The sequence below is a fragment of the Condylura cristata genome, unplaced genomic scaffold, assembly GCF_000260355.1.
Source record: "Condylura cristata isolate star-nosed mole 26May11 unplaced genomic scaffold, ConCri1.0 scaffold00026, whole genome shotgun sequence".
Taxonomy (NCBI): Eukaryota; Metazoa; Chordata; class Mammalia; order Eulipotyphla; family Talpidae; genus Condylura; species Condylura cristata.
This window is the reverse complement of record NW_004567127.1, coordinates 4,261,566-4,279,643: the sequence shown is the minus strand read 5'-3', so window position 1 is coordinate 4,279,643 and position 18,078 is coordinate 4,261,566. Positions and strand designations below refer to the sequence as shown.

Genomic DNA, 18,078 nt, shown 5'->3' with positions numbered 1-18,078 from the left:
CGGCCCACTCCTGAAGGTGAGTAGACAGGTGAGCAGGGCAGGTATTGGCTAGGGCTTCCCAGAGCCTAGAGGCTGAATTCGGGGCGCAGAAAGCTGGAGGCCACAGTCAGCATCCAGGGGCAATGCAAGAACAGAGCATTTTCCAAAGGAAACATGAGAAACACCATTAATAAGGGGCTTCCTGGGGGGCGGGATGAACAGCAGAATGAATGAATGTCCACTGCCCACGTCCTTTAGTGTCCTCTTCACCTGCACACACGTGTATGCATTAGCTGTTCAAAATGCAGGAATGAAAATGCATGCCGGGATGTTTCTTCTAAGAAAATGCCATTCAGGGCCCTCCCTGGTGGCGCAGTGGGTTAAAGCACAGCACTGAGAAGCTGAAGCCACTTCAGCTCGAGTTCGATCCCCGCCTGCCCCGGAGGTGACCACATGGCGCGGCAGACCTCTCCTGACCCACCCGCTGCTCCCCTCACCAGTGGACTTCATCAGTCAGCCTGCTCTGCTCCCCACTCTGTCTCAGTGAATCCTCTCACCGCCCCTGCACCTCTGGACTGTACCTCACCTCTAGCCTGTACCCCAGTTCTATATTCATAAATAAACAAATCTTTTTAAAAAGCTTTTAAAAGAATGCCATTCAGATTTAGAAATCTAAGGGGGGGGGTTACGCTATCAGGAAAACCAACTAAAACACAAAGCACGTGGTGTCCTCTGGCCACCTCCTTAGTCTGCTGCTCCTCTCCCGCCTCTGACCCAGTCACTCGGGTGGCCCCGAGCCCCAGGGGTGCCCACTCACTTCTGCCTGTAGTCATGCTGTCTGGCACCTCACGCCCTTCCCCACCTGCAACAGGGCAGCTCCCCAAGCACACGCAACACCACCCCCACCCACGTGTCCTGCTCAAGGCCCCTCAGGGGAGAGGTGGGGCCTGGGCTCTGTCTCCTGAGGGGTAAGTGAAGAGTGGAGGCTGCAGGAAAGGTGACATCTGCGACTTCAACGCCAGGGGCTCCTACCTGGACACCCACCTGATGGCCTGAGTGCCAGGTAAGCAGCCTGGCTGGTCTGAGCCCCCATCCTAGGAGGAAGCCAACTGGGTGCACTGGAGGGGCCATGTGAAGAGAACGAGGTGTCCCCCACCCCGGCCCATTCCTAGGGCCCCTGCCCCGGCCCCTCCCTGGCTACCACCGCGGAGGACACAGAGCGGACCAGCAGCCAAGCTCCCTGGACGCTGACCGGCAGGATTCGGGAAGGGAGAAAGTGACCTTGAAGGGCCGTAGGCTCGGCAGGACAGAGCGCAGCGCAAGATGCTGACGCCTCTCCGGAGCGGATCCGGGCCCACCTGAAACTTACTCCTTTGTCCTCGTTCTTCCTGGTGTTAGGGCGTTCAGCTCCACAAAGCCCCTGAGTCGCCAATTCTGGATACTGGTTTAAATACCTTCTTTGTGTCTGCTCTCGCTGCTCTTCCTCCCAAGCTCTCCCACTGCTGTCTGGCGGCCTCCTCCCCTGCCAGCCAGGCGTCTGTGCTCTTTGTGAGCTTTACTCTCGGCAGTCTGCTTACTCACAACACCGCCGCCCAGCCTCAGCCCTGCTCCTTCCTCTCGGCCCCTCCCGGGCCTTCCACCTGGGCCTGGGTCAGCCCCAGCTCCCCACGCACAGCAGGGAGGACGTTTTCTGTTTTACACCCGCGATATTCCAGAGAAGGCGCCAGCCAGGCAGCTTAAGAACAAAGACTTCTCCTTCGCAGACACTGCAATGCCACCCCCTCTGGGCACTGAAGTCTGCCCCCCATCAGCCCAAGAATCAAATGGCCACCACCGCATGGTGGGGTCCCAGCCTCGCGGACACTACGAAGGCAGACTCACAAAGCCTCCGAGCGCCGTCTGGCGACCCTTCTCCACCTCAAGCCCGGCCACCTGCGCTCACACTCGAGGGCCCAAATCATCCGTCACCCCTGCTGGGACCCCTCCCCGGGCCCTCGGGCAGTGACTCACGCTCCTTGAGCTGTGCACCCCTGCACTGATTCTCTGCCCTACTGCCTGGCCAGGGGGAGGCACCTGGGCTCAGGGCCTTATCCTAACGGACCTCTGTGGGGCTCTGATCTCCCGACCGGCGTCCTGTGAATGCCTGTGGGACGATTTGATTCTTCTCCCAGCACCCCCAATTCCCAGGGCAACTCCGATCCAGTAACCACACCCCCTCCCCAAGGGGTCTCCCAAGGGCCTCCCACCACCCAGCCCACTGTAAAGAACCCCGTGACCGCTCCCCGAACAAAGGAGGCCCCTGGCCTGTGGCGAGCCCCGCTCCACACCACCTGAGACGAAAGCCCGTGCCAGGATCGGGCCCTTCTGGGCTCAAGTGCCCGCAGACACCTGAGCACACGCTCAGCCAGCCTGTCTCCACGCCCGAGTCCACGCTGCTGCGCTGGCCCAGGTCTCCCTGCAGGCCTCAAGGTCGGGGGGCGGGGGGAGGCTGGACAACTGTGGTGTCCAGGTCCCCTGGGCCTGAAGGTATCTGGCCCTCTAGTCGCCGGGGTGAAATGAACAACGGACTCGGAGCCTCGGTCTTAAATCTAGACACTGCTTCGGCGGCGAAGGCGCTCAGCTCCCGGACAGGGCTGGCACGTAACAGGAGCGCAAGAGCATCAGCTGAGTGAATGAACCATGAAAGAAGAAAAGGTTCCCTGACCCAGCCGCTGGCTCGTCAGAGCCGGGGGGCCCCCCAGGCCCTGTCCCCGGGGAACTGAGGCCCAGGGGGCTGCAGGACCCCAGCTGCCCAGCCAGGGGAAACGGGAGCCCCTCCTCCTGCCCAGCCCCGGCGTCCCGCCACCCTGCTCCAGATTTCAAAGACAGCATCCCCGCGAGAAGTTCTGGACAGTCTCCAGCAGTATTTTTCTTCCTGGCTTTAAAGCAAATTGTGACAAATGGTTCCGCAAACCTACTGGGCCGTTGAGCTGAGCAGATGGGACAGCAATTCACACTATTAACTTAAATTCCACTCGATGCTATTTCAAATTAGGCCATTTTATCTAGAAATTATAAAAAGCATCATTGGGGGTGGGGTACGCGCGTAAGTGAATTTGCCAGCAGCTTCATTTACAAATCTCCCTGTTCCTTAGCTACCCTCCGTGATCTCAGCTTTTACGTCCCCCTGACTTGTGCCACCAAAATGTTGTCGTTTGCACAGAGAATGATTCTTGAGAGCCATTCTTGTGTCTCCCCCATCTGCAACAGCTCCCCACCGCGACATGGCTCCCCTGAAGGCAGCCCACCAGGGACGCTCTGCTCTGGAGTTCTTGACTCTGAACCGGCACTGCGCTCAGAGCCAGCCCCGGCCCGAGCCCCCCCGCTCAGCGGGAACACCGGGGCCTGCCCCAGGCACTGTGCTGAAGCAGATGCTGCAAGCACACGGCCCCAAGGAGCTGGCCATCCAGAGGCTGGAGCGCCTCTCCTCCAGGCCGCAGAGCAGGGACCTCCAACGTTTGCCCAGGTGACATGAATCGGTGGCCCGGCCAGCACATGCAAAGGCACCCCACCCCCGGGCCACGACGGCACCTCCCCGGTGCAGGCAGGATAGTTGAGGCAACGCCGGCGGCCGGCTCCCCACAGCCACTGCTCCTGTGCACCGCTGGGTTCAGGTCCTTGCTCTTCTCTCCAGCCCAGCCGCCCAGAGCCCAGCCCTCAGCCACCTCCTCCGACTTGGTCCTAACAACAGGGCCTGGCTGCCGCTCCTTGCTTTACAGTCGTGTGGGTGGCTTTCAGTGGTCTGGAGAAGGACGACTACTTGACCTTCCTGCAAACGCTCCAGAAAAACACAGACCCCCCCACGCATGGAACCTTGCATACGCAAATGCAGCCAGCGAGCCCTGCAGTCAAGGCGTGGGCACACGCTGCCCTGCTCTGGGCACACGCTGCCCTGCTCCGGCCTGCCTGAGAAGCGAACCGCATCAGGGCACCAAGAGGCCCTGAAGTCACCTGCAGGGGCTACACCTGGAGCCTGCACTGAGACCCCTCTACCTGCATCACTGGACAAGTCACGGGGGGGACCGGCCGGAATTTGCACCACCCAGTGAGGAGCTAAGTATAGGTGGGGGGGGTGCTCGGAGTGGGCAGTAGGGGAGGGGACGGGGCTCCCCTGGATCTGAGTTTGGTAAGTTAAGCAGGAGTCGGCAGGCAGGCGACTCCCAGGCTGGGGACCATGGGGGCACGTGACAGTGTGTGCAAAGCTGGGGATCAGGGCAAGGGGGGTGAGCTGAGAGGCTGCAGGCTCTGGCTGGAAGGGCAGCGTGAACACAAGGGGCAGAGGTGAAGATCGGCGGGCAGGGGCCAGGTCTCAACAGGTTTGTGTGTTGATAGAGTAAGTCACTCACCCTGGGGAGACGCATTTATTTAATTTCTTAAAATGTATTTGCTTACGTCGGATGGCCAACACGCACTGAAAAAATGTTCAACATCACTCGTCATAAGGGAGATGCAAATTAAAACCACAATGAGATACCACCTACCCCAGTGAGAATGGCACATCTTCAGACAACTAGCAACAACAAATGTTGGAGAGGATGTGGAGAAAAAGGAACTCTCCTGCACTGCCGGTGGGAATGCAAACTGGTACAACCACTATGGAAGTTTCTCAAACTGCTAAACATGGAGCTTCCATAGGACCCAGCAATCCCACGCCCAGGAGTCTACCCAAAAGACACAAAAATGCTGATTCAAAAGGGCGCCTGCACCCAATGAACAGCTCTATACCAGAGACATTTCATGGGGTGGAGTGGGGTGTGGGATCAAAAACAGTGGGGGGAGGGAAGTGCACTGGACTATGGTGATGGCACACGGGTGATGTGGTGATGGGAAACCCACGGGGATGACAACTGAGATGGAAAAATGCACAAAATAATGGAAAAATAAACAATTATTTTTAAATATGTATTTGCTTTTGTCATTGTTCGTTCTTGTATATGACTGGTCTCTCCCCTCAGGGGCCGTCCCCCGGTTCTCCCACGGGGCGACACACTTAATGAAGCACGCCTCTCTGCCTAAGTGCCGCCTGCTCTGAGGCCTGCCCCACTCCAGCCCCCCAGGGGTAACCCCAGGGGTGCAGACAGGTGCTACCATCCACAGGTGAAAGGCGGGGTTGCGCGGCAGCAGGTCTACATGCACAGGTAAGAAGGGCACGTGCCCACGTCTTGCCCTTCTCCCGGAGTGGAGAACAAAGCGTGACAACATCTTCTGCAAGCTTGTTAAGTCCAATCACGAGGGCTTCACTGCTTGGCATTTTCTATCAATAGAAAAGTCTGGAAAGCACCTGAAGCCCAGGACTTCATTAACTGCAGGAAGATCTGTGAGCCACTGTCCTAAGATGGTAAGAAAAACATACCTGTTCTCAGGCGAGGAGACGTTTCTGAGCCTCAGTAGACGCTGCTTCCATGTGGAAACAGTGACCAACTCACGGTCATCAGCAGATGAAGGGGAATTAATGTTTCCGGCATTAATGTTCAAATGAGAATATATTCCAAACGAACAGAAAAGAAGAAATTCCTACGCGCACCTGGCCTGTCACCCCAATATTCTGCCATATTTGCTGAGACTTTTTATTCTCAAGAAAACATGACACCCCTTTCCTGATCCCATCAGCCCCCCGAAAGAACACTGTGAAGCTGGTACTGATCACTCTCACTCTCTTTTATACTTTCGCGATCCGTGTAGGTAAAACAAAGCTTCTGCATGTTTTGAAGCGGTTGAAGGTGGAATCACTGCGAGCCTCTGCATCTATTATTTGACAAACCATTTTAAAGACTAGTCTGTGCTGACACGTCACTAGAATGCATTCTTTCCCCCTGCCCAACAGTGCGCTCCAGTGTGTGAACAACAGCCACTTTTCTATTCTGCCACAATGTATTTATTCACTTCCTGCTGATGAGCTCGCGTGGTTTCCAACATTCCGCTGAGATGTATTCTGGTGAAGTCTCATCAAACTGACCCGCAACACTGGGCCAATGTACAGGCCCAGGGTCACTGCTTCAGCCTGTTTCTGCCTCTGGTAACTCCTGGTAGCTTTGGCTGACCCCATTTCTGCCAATCTTTACCAACCTGAACTGTTACCTCCTTGCTACTCCAAAAATTAATTTTAAATGGGGAGCCATCACGATTAGATGCAGCGGAGCACAGAAAAGCTTTCAACAACATGTGGGGAGATAATAAGTGTTCTCTGGGCGTTCAATAGCACGGGGAGGACAGGGAGTGGGGGAGCACAGAGAAATGGACACGGGCCACGAGCTGGTAATTGCTGGAACGGGCCGATGGGTGCCTGGGAGCTGGTTCTGATCCCATTCTCTCCGCTTTGGTATCTGAATTTTTTCCCATCATAAAAAAATTGAAATAAGGAAAAGCAGTCGCAGCATCTGGAGCAGACTGCCCCCAGGGGACAAGCACAGGGACCGTGGAGAGAGGGCCGAGCCCCTCAGCGGCAGGGGGGGGGGGGGGGGGTGGCGCTCGGGCCCCCACAACCTGCCGGGAGAGTTAAGGGACAGGACCAGGTTGGTGTTTCCGATGGCCTCTGGCACCACTGCCGCATCTAAAAACCGTTATCACCCTCAAAGCAGGTAACTGATGTAATAATCACCATCAAAGATCATTCAAGTTCTTGTTGCATAAAATCTTACTTTGAAATTTGGACGATTCCATTTGGTCTCATGCTCCCAGGGTTGTGTTTTAATCTGCGCCAGACTTGCCTACTACCAAAAAAGCGTTAGAGAAAACAACTGATCCCTCGGCGTTTTGAAGTTTGCCATGCCTTGCGTGGCGATGCCTGCAATTGGGGAAGCTGCCGCCAGGGTGAGCGACGGGGCCCTGGGGCCTCCCGGAGGCCAGGGCCGGCTGGGGCAGGGCGCAGGAGGCTGAGCTGCTCAGGATCTGGGAACTGAGCCTCGAGGAAGCAAACAGAGGGGCTCCAGGACAGGGCCAAGTCTGGCCTGGGACTGAGCTAGAACCTCCTGTCACACAACTGGCAGGAAGAAGCAGGCTTGCTCGGTGAGATAAGAAAACCTGGGGAGGAAAAATGTCAACAACTGGAACCAGTGGCTGAACTGCAAACTCTGAGTGGTCGGCAAGATGTCTGCCCCCGAGGGGACGGGGGGGGGGGGCCTGGGGGCAGCAGCCGGCGAGGGTGGCACCAACCACCACACTGGACCCTGGGGCTCTGGCAGCGGCAGGGGCACCAGGCCCTGGCCACCGGCTGGCAAACTGCTCAGCAGAGTCATCCCAGTCTCCTCTGCACACCGCCAGATGCCTGAAACCTCCTCACAGGCCTGTGGGTCGCACCCGCCTGGCAGCAGCCTCCACCTCGTCGACCCCAAGCAGGGCGCAGCCACAAGGAGTCCCCATCCAGAAATAAAGGCTGCAGAGCGTCGACTGCCCACAGGCTGGGCCCACAGAGCAAGAGGGAGCAGGAGAGGCCCTCACCAGATGCACCCTGAACACTGCCCGGCTCTGGAGCAGGCCCCTGCCCTGTCCTGTGCCCCCATTTTCAGGGAAGGAAGGTGAGGCCGACCAGTCCACAATCACCAGGTCTCCGGAGTCCCCCCTACCCCCGCCCGCTTCTAAAGATCCTTCCAGAAAAGCCTCCTGGGGGCGGGAGTCCCAGCACTGTGTTCTCACCCCTGGGTCACCGAGAAGGCCCCTCTGGACAGAGGCTTACTACCCAACGCCAGGGCCTGCCTCGCCCCCGACTGCCCCGCGTGTCCCTGACGACGATGGCCTCCTTTGTGTCTGAGGGCACAAGCAGGAAGTTCCTAGGTCGGATGCAAGGACAGTCATGGGGGCCTCCTCCGTGACACCCTGCAAGGTCCTGCAGATGTGGACACAGGACCACAGGCCAGGAGAGGAAGAGGCCGCTTCCTGCACTCGGCACCCGGGAGACCTCTGTGGCGTCTGTGGGTGCAGAGGCTGTCATGCTCTGGAGGGAGGCTTTCGGGGAGCAGTGAGGCTGGCCCTCCAACCCCTGCGCAGCGAGGACCCTGGTTCCTGTTCTGCAGTGGAAGTGTGGGCTCTGTCCAGGGTGATAGGTCTCAGCCAGGGCCAGCGTGGGCCTCTCTCCAGCCCTGCAGGCGGTTGAGCTTCAAGCAGAACCCTCAGTGCCTGGCGGGTTCGCCCAGGCCGCTCCTGCACCTGTGTGAGAGCGCAGACTCCACGCGCAACTCTGGTCCCTCACCAGGACCCTCCCAGAGCACTCGTCACCACCACCCCAGCAAGCTTCGCCACAGGCAACAAGGCAGAACCCTTCCTCTCCTGAAGCTCCTCTCACCTCCAGGCGGCCACAGCAGGGCAGGATGCAATCTCAGCCCTGTCCAGACCGCGCAACCCCACAGGAAACAAGGCAGAGCGGCAGCCCTGGCTGTCACCCTGCAGGCCTGCGACCAGCAAGACCTGCTGGCTGGGGGATGCGGGCGTGTCCATGGCTCCTGGTGGCCTGTGGGGCCGAATGGGAGAGGGCGGCTGACTCGCCCACATCACACCACTAGGCGTGGGGCACCACAGCCTGCAGGGGGTCCCAGTGCCAGACGCAGGAATTCCTTGGGGCACCTGAATAATGAGCTAAGGCGACGGCAGAGAGGAAGGCCAGCCAAGAAGGGGGCTGGTGTGGAGGGTGAGGGCCGCCCGGAGTGACCACAGACTCAGAGGAGACCTCTCCGGCAGGAACTTACTCCGAACACTGCAACTTCTCCAGAGCCCCTGCAAGGGCAGGTTCGGGACACGTTAATGGAATTTTCGGTCACGAACACTTCAGCACTCGTGACACGTGTCCTGCCATTGGAAGTCAAATGTCCCCAGTCCCCAGCCCCACGAGCCGCCCGTGCCAGGCAGGGCCTGGGACAGTCGCCACGGAAATCAGTCCGGCAGGCTGAGCACACACTCACCATCCTGGTGTCTACCCAAGAGAAGGTAAAACCGAAGCCAACACAATCTCTGCTTCACACCCTGGCCGCTTCTTCACCACAACCCAGGCTGACAGCGCCCCACGGGTCTGAGTCGGGGATAAACGCGCTCTGATACAGCCACATGCTGGAATACTACTCAGCCAAGGGCTGCCCGGCCGGTGGGGCCCAAGAGCATCCCACTGCACGAGAGACGCCCGTGCCTTGGGGTTTCGCGTGGACCCCGTTGTGGGGAAGCAGCACTGGGGCTCTGGACCTCAGGCCTGGGGCTGCCTGGCCCCGAGGTGAGTCTCTGGGCGCATCAAATCAGTATTTGGTTGTGATGACGGTGTGCGTGGCTGTCGACAGCTGTCGGCACCCCAAGAACGGCATGCGGACAACTGGTGAGCTCTGCTGTGATTTGCACCACAATAAAGCCACTGAGACAGCGGGGGGCTCCTCATCCTGACCTGGAGCCGAAGGGAAGGGCGTGACCGGCGGGCTGGGGCGAGGCGCCATCTCCCTTGCCTCACCAGCCGCCTCTCCGGCGGGCGCACGGAGCCCCCTGGCCGGAGAGACACAAGGCTGAGCGCGGCCGACCTGCAGGCAGCCTGGGTGGCTCTGGGTGGGGGAAGGAGCCCAGAGATGTGGCTGTGGCTGGAGGGGGTGGGGTGCGTCGGGGAGGCCACGGAGAGGAAACCTGGGACAGATGAGAGGGGTGTGAGCGCAGAGGGCCGGACCGCTGCTGACTGGGCTCCAGGCCAGCCTGCCTGTGGCCTCCTGGCCTCTCATTTCCTCCTCCTCACTCAGGGGTCTTGGGAGAGCCTCCTGGGACTGTGTGATGTCCCCACGCGGCGTCAGCTCGAGCACTCGCGGCTGGAGCAGGACAAAGCCTCCTTTGTGACACGCGGGGGTCTGCTCCGCCCTGCGAGCCTCCGTGGGCGCCTGGCTCCCGAGCTCATCACCAGCCTCTTCAGGCGGACGCTGGAGACTTCCGGGGAGCGGGTCAACACGAGGGTGGACGCAGAGATTTCTAGGAACGGCGACGGCCTGGGAGTGCACGGTGCCAGTTCTTCCTTGCGTCTAATTTTATTTGAGGAAGTTCCCCGAAGCACAATGCACTTCCAGCCAAGACAGGGTTCCTTTCTGGCTCACGCTAGCAACGATGAAAATTCCTTCAATTCATTGAATTGAGCTGCAACAGGCAGAAAGTGGCTGAGAAACAGCGCTCACAGGGAGTCAGGGGCGGGGCGGGCAGGGTGGGCGGGCCCCACCCTGGGCCCTGGTGGGCCACGGGCGGGCGCCGCTGGCTGTCAGATGCCCGCGTTCCCGGGACACTGACCCAGGCGGCACCGCCGGCCCCAGCCTTCCCGCTGGCTGCCCCTCCACGAATCACCCACTCTGCTCAGGGAGCCCGGCAGAACCTGACACGCGAGCCAGCCAGGCAGCTGCCTCAGCGAAAGCCAGCCCTGTCCGGGAGACCAGTCAGTCGCTGTCCAGAGGCGTGATGACGGGAACCTTATCTGCCGGCCAGCGCCCGTAGGAGCCTCGACAGGTGGGAGTCTTCCAGGGCGGGGAAAGGGGCACCCCTGAACCCCCAAACCTGCCTGCTCTAAATGGGTTCTGCCATCCGCCGCATCAAGACAAAACATAAGACTTTAATGAAAAGGAACTTTAATACAGTGAGTATACAACATGGAAAGCAAAGAACGTAACTTCTAAATCAAACACCTGAAGTGACCTGTCCCCTCGTGGGCAAAAGTCCACCCGAAGGGACTGGCCCAGAACAAGGCCTGAAAGCGGCCACAAGCCTAAAGCACCTTCCGGCTGGGACCATAGCAAAGGGTCAGAAATGGCCAGACCAGTCAGTGAGCAAAATCAAAATCAATATAAACGCTGCCACAGCCACCTGCCCCCGGGTCTCTCACCCACATCTGTGTCCCCCAGTCCAGGGCCAGGAAACAAGCCCGGTTTCTTCACCACACGCTTGCTGCTCCATGTGGCCTCGTCAGGTCTCCTGGCTCCATCCTGCTTCCTTCTTCTCTGCTCAGCTCCACCCTCCTTCTGGGAGGGGCAGGGAACCTGGAACTTCCCCTTTTCCTGGGGACCACCCTGTTTCAGGGTGGACGCTGGACGCTGGGGCCGTGGGAGGCACAAAGGATGAGTCTGGAGGCAGGTGAGGCCCGGGCAGCGATGCCTGAACAGGGGGTGCGGACTCCCCACCGCGTGGCTGATGTGCTTAATGTCAGATGGGTCAGCGGGGCCCCGTTACCAAGGCGACCCCAAGAACAAAGGTCATGCCCCTTGGCCCAGCAGTTCTGTCCCGTGGCCTGAGTCTTATCCCAAGGCCACACAACAGCAGCCGCTCAGCTGATCACGGGCAGCAACGGTGACGAGCACTGACCAGGGCAGGTGCGAGGCTGCGTGAGCTTTGCCGACAGCCCGCTGATGGCCCCAGTGGCCTCAACGCGTGGCTGCTCTCATTTTACAGATGAGGAAATGGGCTCTTAGCAGTTAAGTGACTTGGCCAAAACCACATCCTGGCTCAACAACAAATGCCTACTGAATGTGGGCTGGGGGACAGATGGATGGATGCGTGGAAGGACAGATGGACAAAGGGAAGGCCAGCTGACAGATGGCTCCGGCCGACCCTCCCCCTCCCTGGGACTGGACGGGGCTGGCAGGGCGGTCAGCGGAAGCAGGGAGGGCGGTGGGTGAGCACTCCCGTGTGCAGAGCCACACCGGCAACATTGCTGACACCCCCATTTTGTACTAAGTGGAGCAGAAATAAAACCCCAGCTCTCCGTGAGACAAAGAAATGGCCTCGCCCTGTCTTTACATTTTCAGATACTCAGAGAGAAGCCCCAGAGTGACCACACCAGCTGTCCCTGGGCCACAGGGTTTTTCTTTTGGGGGTTTGTGGAATCAAGTTTTCAGTTAGAGGAGAAACAAGACACAGCAGAGATCACCCCTGGAGCAGGAGAGGTGCCTCTGAGTCTTGCCGAGTCCAGCTCGCCTTTGTTTAAAGCAAGAGCAGGCCCCACATCTGCACTTGAATCGCTGCCTGACGAAAACCAGATGCCAAAAGCCTCCCAACGCCTAGGGGCCTCTGCCCGTTGGAAAATAACTCAGGGCACTCAGCAAAGAGCAGTGCTCTGGGGCCCACTGCCCCCCTGGAGTCTCCAGAAAAGGCTTGTTTTGAATCTGAGTGAAGGATTAAAAAGGTGGACTTTGCACCGCATTCTCTGCCTAGTCCAGAGGTCTGGAATGTTCTCCTGAAGCTCCATTTTCAGAGGCTCCCGGATGCTCAAGCTGGTCACCTGTGGCCACCAGCCACCAAGACATCCCTTTCTGCAGGGCACCTGACATTCTGGCCCTCCTGGAACGCTAAAGGGAGCCCCCCACCCCAAAACACCCAGAGCTCCAGCAGCAGAATGGAAGTTGACTGGCGTTTACTGAAAACTCCTGAGCAAATCACGCCAGGAGCAGGCTGAAAGCGTGACCTGCGGTGGGGCCCACAGCTCCAGCCTGGGCTCCATAGGATTTCCCAGCGGGAAGGGGATGGATCCAGGTGGAGGTTGGCAGGGCCTGCCTCCCCCGAGGCCACACCCAGGGAGGGAGAGGAGAAACATCCAGCTGCCTGGCCAGGAGGTCGCACCTGTCACTTTCTCCTGGTCACTGCTCAGTATGAGTCACAGGGCCTCAACCAAGCCCGCAGGAGGAGGGACGGTGCGGGAGTGCAGCCGCACCTGCACGCCCTAATTCCCAAGGCCTCACCCCTCTTTCCAGAAGAGCTGAGGTCTCATTAGTTAGATCTCCCAGCATCACCTCGAAACTCCAATGGCCAAAACCAGGCAGCATCTTACCGTAGTCCATGCCTTCCTCTGAATTTGCATTGCTGGTCATTTCCCAAGTTAGCACCCTCCAGCTCCCGCCTGGGCACTCCCCCCCCCCTTTATTCCTTTACAACTTCCCTTTGCTCTCGCCCCCCAGAAGCACAGCTTTTGACTGCGCTCACCACCCACAACCGAAATACTAGAGGCCTTAAGCTGGTGCCCAGCTTTTGCTCTCTCCCCTCTGATCGGTCTGGTACCCAGCTGCCCATGCTCCCTCCCTGGCTTCGCCCCATGGCGGGGCCCACGCCTCAGCTCGGGGTGCTCTCAACTCCGCGGTGGAGCCAGCTGGGACAGCCTGAGCAGCTGTCCATTCCTGCCCCCCCAGGCCTGCTCCGCCCCGGGAGGCCTTTGCTGCTCCTCCACACCCTAGTCCTGCCTCAGGAACCCCCAACCCCGAGTCCCCGCACTTGGGTGTTACACTGGCTCAGGGCAGCGTGCCTCGTGCTGGCCATCTGGACTGGACAGTCCTGCAAGGGTAAGTGTTGTTGCCTGCTCCCCCGAGGGCGTCTAACATACTTTGCCTTCAGTTATCCGCAACAGAAGTCGCCAAACCAACAGGCCAAAATGGCGAGGACAGAAAGTACGGAGATGCCAGCTGCCCAGTCTCCAGACGCTCTGTCGTCGAGGACGCTGGTTCGCCCCATCTTTTCCCCGCTGGGGGCCTCAGCAAACTCACATGCCTCACGGACAGGACAGCTGCCTGCTTCCAGAACCTAGTAAAGCAGTGTCCCTTTTTCTGGGAACCCCCGCCCATGACCCCAGCAGACCTCGCATCTCATCGCCCAAAACTGTCTCCCACCCATGTCTGCGCTCCAGCCTCCAGGACCGCGCCCGCGAGCTCCATCCGGAGCTGGACGAGAGCACCTCGTCTTGGCAGGCCGAGGCAGGCGGCCATTCCACCCTCCAGGACTCGCCAGCGACTGGCACCCACGGGCCAATGTCAGACCCCGTGTTCTCCTCACCCGCCACCCCCAGCCCGTGCTGGCACAAAAGCACGCTCGACAAATAGCTGTGGAGTTGAACTGAACTAGAAATTATCCTGTGGGTGTGAGAAAATAGTGAGCATTATAATGGGGTGGCACAATCGAACATTTGTGCATTAAAGCTGGAAAGAGGGCCACGAATCCACACAGATGCAAAAAGTACTTAGCAGAGGAGGCTCGGGAGCTGTGGTCCAAGCCCCGGCTGGGCCTGACTCCCAGGCTCCAGGCCAAGGGCTGGGCGCCCAGCAGGGCCCAGCTGGGCCTTCGCCTCACGTCAACCCTGGCCCCGGTGGGCCCGCACCCCGCACGCGCCCTGCCGCTGAGACCTGGGCGCGGAGCGGCTGCCAGGGAGGGTGCCGGGGAGGGTGCTAGTGTGGTGCCTTCCACTGCCCAGGAAGACCTGCGGGGGGCGGGGCTGGAGAGAGACAGGCTCCACCACCCAGACCAGGGGCCGCTGCTCCAGCCTGAGGCTCCAGCCACCGGGGCAGCAGCCTCTGCCTCCCTCCTCCCTCTGCAGGGCCTCGCCCCTACCTGCCTCCCTCCCAGCTTTCCAGGACCTCTCCCAGATTCTCTGCGTTTGCTACAACTCTCCAGACCCCCAAACACCCATGCCTCCGGGCGGCAGGGAAATGCACCAAAGAGTGCACGGAGAGTCGACTGAGCCCCAGGGCCTGGCGTCCGCCTGCGCCCCGAGTTGGCAGCGCAGGTCCATGGGTCTGGTTTCGGCCACTGGAAGTGAGGGGGTCCTTTCCTGAAAACGTGCCCAGCCCCCTTGGCTGCAGGAAGAAGCGCTCAGCGCAGCCTCCTTAAGCACCCACTGGTCACGACTACCCAGTCAGGGTAAACGGAGCACGGCGAGGCACTCTGACCCGCCACGCCGCAGCACCGGACAGTCGCCTGGCGCGCTGGACGGCGGCTGCAGGCCACGGAGGGGCTCGGGCAGCCAGGGCCAGCGTGGAGGCAGAGTCCCGTCCTGCGGACTCCCAGTCCAGCGTACAAGTCGCTAATTAAGGAGTGTGCAGTCTAGCTGCAGCCCTGCAACTGATTACGTGTGTTTACTTGTTTACTATGGACTTCTTAGCGGCCCGGGAGCGGGCAGGACGAGGGCTGTGTCTGCTGCGAGCAAGGAGCACACACGCTGGATGTGTGCTGTGTTTACCAGTTCACGGCACACAGACCCGCTCAGGTAGCCAGGGCGAGCCGGCAGCCATCCTGGATCTCGGGAGTGAGGGTCGGGCCTCCAGGAGCCCGGACAGCCCGTGTCAGAGCGAGGTCCTCACCCAACAGGGGGTCCCAGGCCCGTAAACCAGCAGCCGCGCGCACAGGGTTTCCGAGGGACTATTTCAAATAGCAGAACGAACTGTTTTCAAGCACAATCTAGTATTTCAGAAATTGCATTTACATAAAAATGGGTACGCTAATTGCAAATCATTCTTCGATTCTCTCCTCAAGCAGGATCCCCCAAGGATCTTCATTAGACATTCTTATTAGCCTCGTTTGAGTTACAGTATTTACTTAAAAGTAGTAACATGAAAGTTCTTGAAAAATATCTGGTAATCTAGACATTTCCCTGATTCAAACTGCTCCTCCTCGTTAGTCTATGACGTTAGGGGTTGTAACACCAGATCAACAAAAAGTACCAAGGGTTGCCTACGGCCTCACATGCACCAAATGCTTTTGTAAGGTATTTCTAGTTGTAAGAACCTGAGCTAACATCCGAAAAGTCGATGGCGATAAATTTAAAAATAACAATTTGAAGAGCCACCGTACCCCCTTCATAATGCCACGTCTGTGAAGTCACATCCACTGCAGGCAAAGCGTCTCAACATTGCAGGCCCCCAGCCCTGCCCTCTGGACTGGCCTGGCACAGCTGAACCATGTGGCCTGTCTACTCGCAGCCTCTCCCTGGGCACCAGCCCTGAACACACAGGCGTCACCGCGCCTGGCTGCCACTGTCCTCCATCCCAGCTCAGCAACTTAGCAACACACTGGGCACATTCATGGAGCGTCGAGCTCTCAAGATGGAGATGCTCAGCAGGCCCCGTCCCTGTGCCAAAAGCAAACAAAACCGCCACCAGTCAGGAGGGCACCCAGTCTCTCCAAAGGATGTAAATGTCCCTGGCTGCCTCTTTTGCAGCATCTCTGGGATGTGGGCTGGATGATCAGGGGAGATGATGTGCTGAATGTCTTAAGAGATTAATTCCTTAAAATCCTCCACATGATTTCAGTCACTCTGGGCAGAAGACAGAGGAAAGGGCTACTGGGCGAAAGCTGGATGCCTGCACACTTGCCAAAGAGGAAATAAGCAGACGCAAACACGGGTCAGGTTACTGATGGGCACAGCACCAGCTTCGGGACCCCAGGGGCTGCTGAATAAGTAATGACAAGGAGGCATTTCAGCAGTCACAGACTCGCCATAAAGACCTCAGCCCTCAAGGCGCGCGTATTTACCTTCTTTCCCCCAAAGCATAGATTGAATCTGGCCTTACCCGCAAATGAGACTTGGCTCTCCCCAGATCCCAAATATGGAAAATTACAGCTCTTCTGGGGTGGAGGTAGGAGTGGGAAGGCAAATGTTTATAGCGCATAAAAGATTAATAAAAACAGAGATGGCCCCCACCAGCAGGCGCATTCATCCTCCTCAAGCCCCCTGCTTGCGGGAGCCACTCAGAAGAGCTGGATTCACGATCCAAGTGCGAGAAAGGCCTTGGGGATGCCACTTCTCCCAGCCAGAGAGGTGTGGGAAGAGCAGCCAGAGGAGGTCACCCCTTTGACGGAGGGAAGGAGAAAGCCGGGCAGGGTGCTCGCATTGCAATCTTGCCTTTTTGTGAGGAAATGCCAGAAGACAGATTGCAGAGCTGTTCAGCAAGCTCTCTTTTGTACTGAAACATCAGAAGACATTAAGAAACTGTTCAGCAAATCATCTCTAAACAGTGTCACGAGGGGTGGTCTAGTTTTGGGGTGAGCCTAGAACGACTCCATCTGCACAATCACTCCTCCAATAAACTAACAGACGTGTCCATCTGGGAAGCAGAATTCCCAACAGACCAACCATCTCCAAAGCAACACAAACCACTGCCGAACAAAACCAATGCAAAGCCTATCTGAGGTGCTGGGGGGAGGAGGCGTCCTGCCCAGGACTTTAGGCAATGGCTGCTTCAGCCATTCCCACCGGCTCCCTTAAAGCCAGCCTTCCATCCATGACTGGGGGATGGCCCCGGGAGAGGCACAGTGACAGGTGACACGGTGCACTGGGTGCCTTCTTAGGTGAAGCCAGGTGGCTGGACCTTGACTCTACAGCTGACACAGCAGCTTCTGGAAAACAGGTGCAGCCGGATGGGAGTCCTGGGCCCCCACAGCGCCCCCTCCAGGATGCCCTCAGAGGACCAGGCTAGGGACTGAGGGAGGCTGAGTAGAAGGCAGGGCAGGCCACCTTACCTTCAACCTGACCGCCCCCACAGCCAAGACAGGGCCCCCCCAGAAAGCCTGGTGTGGACGCCATCTCCCATCTGATGGGAAGTACGTGGTTTTTCCATTTTTATTCTGCCTTCCTAGAAATTCAGAGCTAAGTATAAAATCCCCAACTCCCATACACAGACCGTGTCTCGGGCAATTGGCAAGGGCGTCTGCATCTTTCTCAATAGAAAGACTTTGCCCTTCCTGCCTCCCCGCCCCTGGGCTCCCCCCATCATTGGTATGCACGATCTGACTCGCAAAGGGCTGCCCCCCAAGTCTCTGATTCCCAACTGTTAAAGGAGAGTTGAGGGCAAAGCAAGGGGAAGGGATGTTAAGTAACAGAAAGAAAAAAAACACCTTGGGGACTGAAAGGAGTTCCCTACTGCCTGGGTGTTTTTAATTAATCTTTCTATTTATTAAAGATTAAAAATACATATCAGGTGATAAAAGGTTGGCCAGGATTGTTATTTTCGGTTCTTGGTATTTGAGATAACAGAACAATGAGCACCTGTAGCTGGCACTCAGGTATTTGCTCAACTCAGGTACTGGGTGAAAAGTCTTTGCAGGGAAGTAGTAACAGCGGAGCACATCAAAACAGGGGCCGCCCCAGCGGGCTCGGGCGGTGGCAACAGGTCACACCTTGCTGCTTACCAGGGGCTGATTGTGATATGTGACTCCAAAAAGCATGCCTCCCACTAGCAACTATTTTTAGAAAATCAGGTCTAAAGGTGAACCGTCCAAGAAATCTGCTTTTGCTCCAGAGATTTTTAAAAAGTCACAGCTGTGAACCGAAAACCAGCCTAGCACTTCGGGATGACAATCTTTTTTTTTTTTTTA

The 18,078-nt window shown here is 58.1% G+C and overlaps 1 protein-coding gene across 1 annotated transcript in view; it reads right to left on the bottom strand.

The window, feature by feature from the left end:
- Positions 1 to 18,078, bottom strand: part of IGSF3 (immunoglobulin superfamily, member 3) — an 82,950-nt gene that overhangs the window by 55,192 nt on the left and 9,680 nt on the right. The gene's annotated exons all lie outside the window — the stretch shown is intronic.